The sequence below is a fragment of the Pteropus alecto genome, unplaced genomic scaffold (genome assembly GCF_000325575.1).
Source record: "Pteropus alecto unplaced genomic scaffold, ASM32557v1 scaffold7, whole genome shotgun sequence".
Classification (NCBI taxonomy): Eukaryota; Metazoa; Chordata; class Mammalia; order Chiroptera; family Pteropodidae; genus Pteropus; species Pteropus alecto.
The window spans coordinates 32,782,682-32,792,639 of record NW_006494614.1 but is presented as its reverse complement, the minus strand read 5'-3'; the positions used below and the strand labels follow the sequence as shown (position 1 = coordinate 32,792,639).

The 9,958-nt window shown below is 36.5% G+C and overlaps 1 long non-coding RNA gene across 1 annotated transcript in view; it reads right to left on the bottom strand.

Annotated features, from left to right (window-relative positions):
* Positions 1-9,247: 9,247 nt before the first annotated feature.
* Positions 9,248-9,958, bottom strand: part of LOC112474583 — an 18,287-nt gene continuing 17,576 nt past the window's right edge. The window contains exon 4 of the long non-coding RNA XR_003044424.1: positions 9,248-9,333. This is a non-coding gene — a long non-coding RNA (uncharacterized LOC112474583). The remainder of the gene's footprint in view (positions 9,334-9,958) is intronic.

Below are 9,958 nucleotides of genomic sequence, written 5' to 3'. Positions count from 1 at the left end.
AAAAAAAAAAAAAAAAAAAAAAAGAGTGGCTCCAGAAACTCCAAGGGTTCTGGGTTAAACATTGTCATGGACCTACGCAGAGCTCCAAAGCTATGCAGAGCTGTCTTACGTCAAGGGAAATCCTTGGAATTTGCCTTTGAAACCTTAAAGTCTTTGATGAAACAACAGAATCTTCTGGCAACTGAACCTGTATTGCTTTTTAGAGTAAGAGAAAATCAGAACTACCCTCTGTGAATTCTCCTCTGGCATTTGAGGAAGCTTCCTTTTCCTCCTCCTCCTCCATTTTTGAGCATCTGCCCTGGTCACCCATTCATTATCTATCAAATGTTTACCGAATGCTGATAGTGCCCCAGTCACCATGATAGCCACACAATGACATCAATATAATCTTTGATATAAGTAAAACTGCTTTGCAAGAAAGGGATATTTTAAGCCTGAGTGAAATCGCAAAATCATCAAGATAAAATCTATGACATTTCCTTCTTTTATTATCCCTTTTGTCATGAACACCACCTCTCTTCAAATAGTTGCGGTCTTTGCTACTGCTCCCTAGACTTCTGAAGCAGCAGCATAGCAGGTGGAGCGACTGCGTCAGGGCTCTGAAGACCTTGCCTGATACTGCTACTGTACATCCCTGAAGTGCTTTCCCACACAGAGTTTCAGTGTCCCCAGGTGTAAAGGAGGAGTTGTGTTGAGGTTGCCTAGCAGATCCCATCAACCTCCATCACTGTGTAAGTATCTTAGGGCCTGGAATAATAATCATTTTAGAGGGAACCTTTGAAATAAAATAGTCTCAATGGTAGTAGACGTGCTATTAAACTTAGGTTTACAAAATACTTTCCTCTAAAAGCAAATCAACAGGTGAATAATGTGGCATAATAGCATAAGTTCTTTTTTTTTTTTAAAAAATCAATTTGTTTCTAGTATTTTTAAAGGTACCCACCATGAATAAATCATCATTGCTTAGTTGAATAAAAACACCCAACCCATTTCCCCTTTATTGGTTAAACTCATTAGGAATCACTTTGGATAACTCTTTAAAAAAATGAATAAGATTAAAAATTTTATTTCTATTATACATTTAGGCAAGGCGGAAATTTTGTGAGGCTTTTAAAGGAAAGAATGAAACAATGAAATGTATGCTACTAATCTGAACACAATCTACATCAACATTTTATCATTTAGAGCAGTGATTCTCAACCGGAGATAATTTTGCACCCCCAGGGGCCATTTCGTAATGTCTGGGAACATTTTTGGTTGTCACAGCTTTGGGAGAGGGGTGTTATTGGGTAGAGGCAGGGAGCTGGTAAACATTCTATAATGCACAGGACACTGTCCACAACAGTTATCTAATTCAAAATGTTAATAATGCCAATGTAGAAAAACCCTAATTTCAAGATACAGACAGGGTAGCTCAAACTTGTCTTCTAGTTTCTAAATTGAAGTGCTTCATGGGTATATGGATTGAGTTCTTGTTAAAAGCAAACAAAAATAAAAGTCACCACATAGAGCTTCTCTAAATTTTATAGGGATAAAGTTGGTGGCATTCAGTTCATGGTAATGTAATCACTACTTTTGACTATTTTGGAGTACAGAGCTTAATTATATACCACAGCACCCATGGTGAGAAAAGAAAATTGTCATGATGGTACAAGAAGAAAGAAACACTCCCAAAAGTCCTGGAAAAGTTTTAACAACAAAAATAGTAGCCTGTAGAAATCAAGCAGATAACTGTCACCCTGTTCCTAAAATGGCTGAATCCTCCTGGAGGCAGTTGCCCTCAGCATGCTGTGTCAAAAGAACCCTGTCAAGTAAAGGCTGTAATTGTCAACAGGTTCCCTGAGCAAAGAGGAGGAGAGAAAGAACCAAAATTTCCCATCACTCTGTGAGTTGCTCTAACACAGAGAACAAAGGGAAGTGGATGTAATAGCTTTTAAGCAGATAGTTGCTTTAGGTGAGCCAGGAATAAAGTGACGATGCGAATGTTTAATGAGCCCAGAAGATGATAGTTTGTTCTTCCACTAGATGTAGACTGTTTTCACTAAGAGTCATCGACTTGGTGTGCAGTTTCTCTTGGTTGCCTATGAATATATTGAAAAATGTACAGCTTTGTAGAATTATTTGTTAGAAATATGAGGACATAAAGAAATTAATGGTGGATATTGTTTACTCCTGCATCAGACAGAAGAGAGAAGGTCCTAAACATGGTGAGTGTATGAAACATCAGAGCCCTTCGGTGAATGACAGGTGCTTTCCCTTTCTTCCTCTACGCCGGAAAATACCCCAAATTATTTAATGTTGCCTCGATGCTCTTCCAGTAGATGATAAAGGATAGTGAATAAGAAGCTTAGAATCAGGGAACTGTGTCTGGTGGGACAGAGTTTTTGGGAGAGGAGCACACTTGGGGAACAGACCAGACCCTGGAATGGTTTCCAGATGCTGATTTCCAAGGTTCCAAGTGAGCGGCCAGAGATAGTGGTATATATATCCCAGCCACTAGCCCAAATGCAACTCTGTCTAAATTGGAACAGAGGCCTTTTCCTCTTGGGCTTTTCTGGTATCTTCCAGAAAATTGTCATAAAAACAATACATCTACAGTGACTACATCTGCAAAATCATAAAGAAAGAGCTCTGGTGAAGATGTCAATGGTCATCAAAAGCTGATATTTTTAAATTCCATGGTCCTATTTTATCCCCAGTTCATAAGAGAAAGCTCTTTCTTCATAGAACAATGCCAGCTAACAAATTTAAAAGGAAGAACTAGAAAAAAACATCATTTTTGCAGTTCTGTTGAAATAATTGATGCAGGCAAGGATCATCAGTGAATTCTAAAGCTACTATGTGAGAGGTCTTCGGAGAACAATATTTATTGGGTGCCTAAGTGTCACCCTACAAATTATTTTTTTAAAAGAGACAAACATGTCCTTTCATTTAACTCTCCCAATAAATTTTTACTTATTCATGCATTTTAATCATATGCCACTGTACTAATGTATTTCTAAAACATACACACAAAAAATAAATTTAAAAGCGTGAGATAAAAATAATTTTAAAAAATAATTACAGGTTTTTTCCTTTTATATCCCAAATTATTGTCTTTCATGCACACTTTGGAAAACATCAATTTAGTCTATTATTTTGTGCCTGGATAAGGTGCAAAAGACCAAGCATTTCTCTGAGTATTGAACTTATTGGCCAAAGCAAAAAAAGTAAAAGGCATGGGTGAATAAGTTAAGAAGGGATCGAGTCTTCCAAAAGAATCTCCTTCACATCGCCACAAAATTGTGAAGATGAATCTTTCTAACAAGGAGAGCCCAGTGTGTTATTTCCTGTTTCTCTCCAATTCTAGAGATGTCAGATGTGGTAATGATTTTTATGCTTTTCTCTCCATTCTGCGTTTTCTACGTGTTGCTCACTTTTACCATTTGCTTTGGGTTTCATGACATTCTGTTGCATTTCCCCTACATTCCCTTTCCTGGGCTTATACTCCCAACTCAAACTGATGGTTCATCTCAGAGCAACTTGTGAGTCATTCTTCAAAGAACAGAATGAAGACCAGAGAAGGCATCTACAGGCTGTGATGTACTTAAGGAGTAAGAAATATGTTTTTAAAAACATATCTTTATAAAGAAGGAATCTGGTGGTCACTACCTTAACTAATTAATTAGCATCACTAATCTCCTGAAGAGTTGTAAAACAAAGTACACAGTTTCACCTATGCAATATGCTTACCAAAGTTGTTTAACCTGAATCTAATCAAGCCTTTATACCTAATTTCCTTTTCACAGGAAATACAACAGATAAAGAAACAAATAAAACAACACCAGGAGGAAAGGGTCAGATAGATCCAGAATGTAAGTCTGGTCTCTGACAAAGTTGTCAAAAGTAATAATAATAATAAGTTAACCACTTTGTTTCCCCAAATTAGAGAACAGATTATTAATGTTTCTGTAGTTGTGATGGGTGAATGGCAACACCTATATTGAAAAATCTTCTGGCCAAAATGGTACATAACTAAAATATTTGATCATTTTTCAGACTATTTTTTCTTTCCTCAACATTAACAGTCTTATTGAAATATAATTTACTTTGTTAAATATGTATATTAAATAATATGAGCTTATAATGAATTACACTCATTCCTTGCACTCATCTCTGTCCATCTCCAGAAACAGCTACATTTAACTCTTTTTGATATTTTTTAAAATAAGTGTTGTCAGATCTCTAGTGTGTTGTTACTACATTTCTCAGTTTATCAATTTGAGACCTTCTGCTATGACGTATGAAGATTTAGTCGCCTTATCTCTCCATCCTCCATTATAGTGTAGTATCATTTTTAGTAAATTAATGAAAAATCATTGCACGAAAATGTCATTGCAGAACCAAGTAATATCCTATGATTACACTTTTCTTTTTGTATGCCTTTTGGTTTCTCTTTGTCTTGCTAAGCATCTTTCCCTTCTTGCAATGTTTTTCCTTATAATCCTCCCTTTTTGTTAGTGTTTCTTTGTTTCTTCTTGTTTCTCAAAAGCACCACCATATTTATCTGGTGCTATTATTATTTTCAGTAAGACTTTCGCAGAGCCCTCTGTGCTGCTCCAACCTCTATAGATGGATTTCTAGGCCTGCTTTATGAGATGTCCCCTGAAGACCGCCTAATTTCTCATCTTTCGCTTTGGTGGTGTACTATTTTGTTTTATACAGCATATTTTCTGGAAACTTCCTCAGGCAAGAGAAACAAAACAAAATACTTTTTGAGTCTTTCCATGTCAGAAAATGTATTTACGCTACATTTGAATAATAGTCTTGCTGAATGCAGATTAGGAGATTAGAGGCCATATCCCTTGTGGTTTGGAAGGCATTGCTCTATTGTTAGGCATTGTTTAATTTTTGGATTGTTTGTTGTAAAATTTAGAAATACGATTGATTTTTGTATATTCGTTTTGTATGCTGCAAACTTGCTGAACTTGTTTATTATTTCTCATAGTTTTTTAGTGGATTCTTTACCATTATCTGTATGCCATCTGTGAATAGAGATAGATTCACTTTTTCTTCCTTCCATCTGGATGTCTTATATTTCTTTTTCTTGCCCAGTTGCCTTGGCTAGAACCTCTGGTACAAATGTGAACATACTGTATTGTTCCCAATCTTAGAAGGCAATCATATAGTTTTTCACCAATAAGCATTTAATCATGAAAGGGTGTTGCTCTTTGCTTTGGTTTATTGAGATGACAGTGTGCTTTTTATTTTTTATTGATAAGCTATGTTACATTAATCGATTTTTGGATGTTAATTCCTGGTATTAATCCCACTTGGGCCTGGTATGTAATTCTTTTTATAATCTAATTATCATTTATATATCTATATAAATTTTATGTTTATATGTTCCTTTTCTACATGTCTTTGTATAGGCTTGCTAGTATTTTGTTGAAGATTTTTACATCCATATTCACAAGAGATAGTTGTATATAATTGTCTTCTGCTGTTTTTGTTTGGTATCAGTGTTATACTGGTCTCAGAAATGAGTTGGAAAGTGATGTTCTGCCTCTCCTGGGAATATAGCCCTCTGACTGGGAACTGTGGGAAGAGGGACCCTGTGTTCTTGGCTGCACCTGTCTGAAATGGAGTTTCTGTCTCTGAGCTTGGAAGAATGAGGGATACTATAGACAAATGCCACAGACTTTTGTTCTTATGAAATTTTAGTCTGTTTTCTTGAATAAATGTGTCTTCATTTGCTCTATGGATGTAGAACAATCTTCAGAGATTTTAAATGATTGATTTTTGAAAATAGTTTTCACAAGTTTCACTGAGCAGCAGGTCTGTGGAGCCCTTTACATTGCCATGTCAGAAGCCAGAAGATAATTGTCAAAAGAACTCCAATTATCTTCCTTTCTTATTTCCTCTAAGGGTCTTTTCTTTTTTAAAAAATTATCTTGGTTTCTTTATTTAATATTGGAGGGATCCCTGAAATGTCTTGTGATCTTTAACTGTCCATTCATATTTAAAACCGAGGCATTCAAAAGCTGATTGCTCCGTGGAAGGGCAAGGGCAGAATAGAGGAGACCAATGTAAGTCAGTTATAGAACATATCTCTAGGTTACTGGGCAAATTATGGTTTCAGAATAGAATATAAACCAAAGCAAAACTTCATAAGTCTTGACCAAGGGTAATTGTGCTAATCACCTCATCTTTACTAATTGGAGCAAATCAACACTATCTAAATTGGAAAAATACAGCCCTTCTCCCCACCCTTGGCATTCTCCCTAAAACTCTCCAAATCTGAATAAATTCAAAAACTATTTAAAAAATTTTTAGAAGACTCTTTTAGGGATCAATATCTTATGGGTAAAGAAACATATGCCTGAGGTTCAGTAATTCTTTTAATTTACCTCTGTTTTTCCTCTGGTTAAGTTAAAACAAAATCAGCTTAACTTTTTTTTCCTGAACAATATCATATATAGTATTATCCTACCCTTATAAAGTAATTTCTGTTTACCTCTTTGACTACCTACATTGCTTATATATCTACTAATCTTCTGTCTTTATGTATGCACAGAAAGAAGTCTGTAATAATGTTTATCAATTACTAATGCAGGCTATTTCTGGATGATAGGAATTGAGGTGCTTTAATACTTCCTTCTGATCTTTTTATTGATTAACACTTTAAATAATAAACACGTATAATTAAAAAAAAAAGTCAATACAATGTAAAAGCAAAACTCAATTCACTAACAGATTCCATCAACCAAAAAATCAAGGCTGGGATTGTGGTGAGGCAGGAGAGGACTTTAGGATGCAAAATTTAAGGAGGCACTTCCTTGTAGAGTCATGCAAGTACACCCTAGGCTCCTCACTTTCTTCACCATTAGTCCTGGACAGCCCTGCAAACAATACAGGAAAAACTGGCAGGTCAATGTAGGTGAATAATGGCGTGTTTGGACTTCTAGGTAGGTGAGTAAAGAATACTCTTCCTTTCTTACAGTAAATTAATTTTTAGTATTCTTTTTAACTGTCTGTAAAAGAATCATAGCTTTTACATTTTCAAGGTTAATTGATTAGACACTCTGAAAATAACCAACACCTAGTCTTCCCATTCCTTTCCTCTTCCTCAACTCAAGACATGAGTAAATGTGTGGCAGGCTCTGGCCATGGGAGGCACTGAAGGAAATGCCCTGTCAGCTCCAGCATCTTGCTCCTCCTTCATTTAGGACTCTCCTGATCACCTTAGCGAAAACACTCTCCTTTGTCTTTCCAGCCCACGTTCCTTCTTTAGCATCACCTCAGCAGTTATTACATTCCAAATACATAGATTATATATGTAGTTTTATTTAGTATATTATGTGTAGATTGCCTGTCTTGCCTTATTAGAATATAAGCTCTACAGTGCAACCCTCATGGAAACATAATGTCACACAATAGGTTTCAGTTAATATCTGCTGAATGGAAGAGTGAATGAATTCATTATACATTTATTGAATAATTGTGAATCTGATGCTGTTACGACAATATGAAGATGAATAAAATACAGTCTTTGCTCCTTCCAGAGAGAGTCCACATGCCAGCCTCCCTTTCTGTCTCTGCTCGCAGAGATGGTCATTTACCTCACAAGATCATTGTCTCACAAACACATACATTTTAAACTCCCTTTTCCTTTTCTCATACTCTCTTTCTTTCAACTTTTTTTTCTTATTCTCTTTTTTTTCCTTCAACTCTTGCCCCATTATCATAGGGAAATATACTTTCCTTCCTTAAGAAAAACCACACTGACTAATGAGCATAACAAGTAGTACTAGTAATTGCACATTTATTAAGATAAAGTTAACTTTGAATAAAACAACCATGACATTATTAATAGTGAACAACTATTAAGTGTTTACTATAGACTTGACTCTCTGCTAAGCAATTTATATGCATTGCCTCATTTAATCAGTACAGATAATGAACTATGGCAGTGAGAAGCAACTTGTCCAGGTTGAAGACAATAACTGGTCTGAATCTAAGTCAGTTTGATTCTAGAGACCAGGGGTAACAGAAAGACTATGCCGTTCATTAATAATGTAACCCCTCTGTGGGTTTTCTCTCCATCCCCTTCCTACACTATAACCAGTTGCTCTCTCCATGTTCCTACAGCACTTTGCTCATACCCTAACTTCAGCTTTTATCAAATAAATTGGTAGGTATGTGTCTGAAAGGTTTGGCTGGGTACATTTTCACTTACTACCAGTGTTATGAAGTATTTGTTCTCCTTTGTTATTGTAATTTGGGTTGTCATTGTAATTTGGATGAAGAAGGAGCTTTACATATATTATATTCAGGATTCAAAATCTGGTGTAATTTGGGCAAACTATTTAACTCTTCTGAACCTTAGGTTTCTGAAGTATAACATGGGAATAATGATGCCAATGTTACAGTGTAATGAGAATAACAAGATGTGTCTGTGAAGTGTCTAGCCTAGTGACTAGCGCAACACACATACTTTCTTCTTATCTCTTTCTTTTTCAATCCCCTGATTACCTTGATTCTGACTCTTCTGCTGAACAGTATACTGCATTTCAGCTGTTATGTGTTACCTGTTATGGTCTACATTAGTTATCTATTACTGTGCAAGAAATTACCACAAACTTAGTAGCTTTAAATAACAAATATTTATTAAGTTTCTATGGTTTAAGGATCTAGAAACGACTCAACTAGGTGGTTCTAGTTCAGTCTCTCATGAGATTGCGGTCATCTCAAGGCTCAATGAGGTTAAGAATCTGCTTCCGGGGAGATTGGATTAAACATGAAAGAGTGAGAGACGTTCCCAGATCTCTCCGCTTGAAACAACAATAAGCTGAACACCTAAAACTCAACAAAAAAACACCCAAACTGCACACCAGCATATCTGAGCATGGGATCTGCTCATAAGAGCTACCACAGGTCAGAACCCTGGGTGTTGGGCGGTGGACCAGGAGAAACAAAGAAGCTCCTTCTAGCATCCAGAGCTCCCTGTAGGAGGAGGGGGAGTGGAGAAGCTGTGGAGAGTTCCCTATCTGGGAATGATGAGAGCTTCACGCAGCCAATGGCAGTGCCCAATCATCAGGGAAGAAGGCAGAGAAATGGGGATGGCAGAAAAGCGGGGACAGCAGAGAAACAGCAGTTGATTTTTACCAGCTGTGGTTCCAAAACAGAGTCTGAGCCACAGCCCTCATCCCCCAACCCAGAGGGCCCCCCCCGCCCCGCCATACCTTCCGAGATGGAATGACGCGAAGTCAGGGGAATCTGAGCAAACACTACTGAAACTGTAGCTGACACTGACAGGAATTGAGACTGAGGGTAGAGAGAGTGATTAAACATCTATAAGGAAAAAAAAAGACATTATTAAGAGTGTATATATAGCAGAGATCCAAGAGGCTTAGACGCCACCTCCTAGAAACCAAAAGAAAAACACCTTTGCAACAGGCTAGGGATCATTATATAATAAATCTTTCTGGGGAAAAAAAAAAAAAAGCAGAATACACTTCCATTAATGCCCAAGCAGAGAAATAGTCCATTAAACACTATGAACAACCAAGGTGACAAGGCATCTCAGAAAGAAAGAGAAAAATCTCCAGAAAATAAGCTTACATAGAAATATGTAACTTAAATGACAGAGAATTCAAGATGGTACTTCTGAAAAAACTCAGTGAGATCTGAAACAAATCTTATCAACAATTTTAGGAATTGAAAAAACAACTAGATGAGCAGAATGAGTTCTTTAGCAAGGAGACTGAAACTGTCAGAAAGAACAGAATAGATCTTCTGGAGATAAAGAACACAGTGCGAGATTTGAAAAATGAAATAACAAGCTTAGGAAATAGAGCCAACCAAATGGAGGAAAGGATCAGTGATATCGAAGACAGAAATCTAGAAATAAATCAGAAGGAAGAGAGAAACTGAAGAATGAAAAATAATGAATGAGAAATACAAGAACTAGCTTATA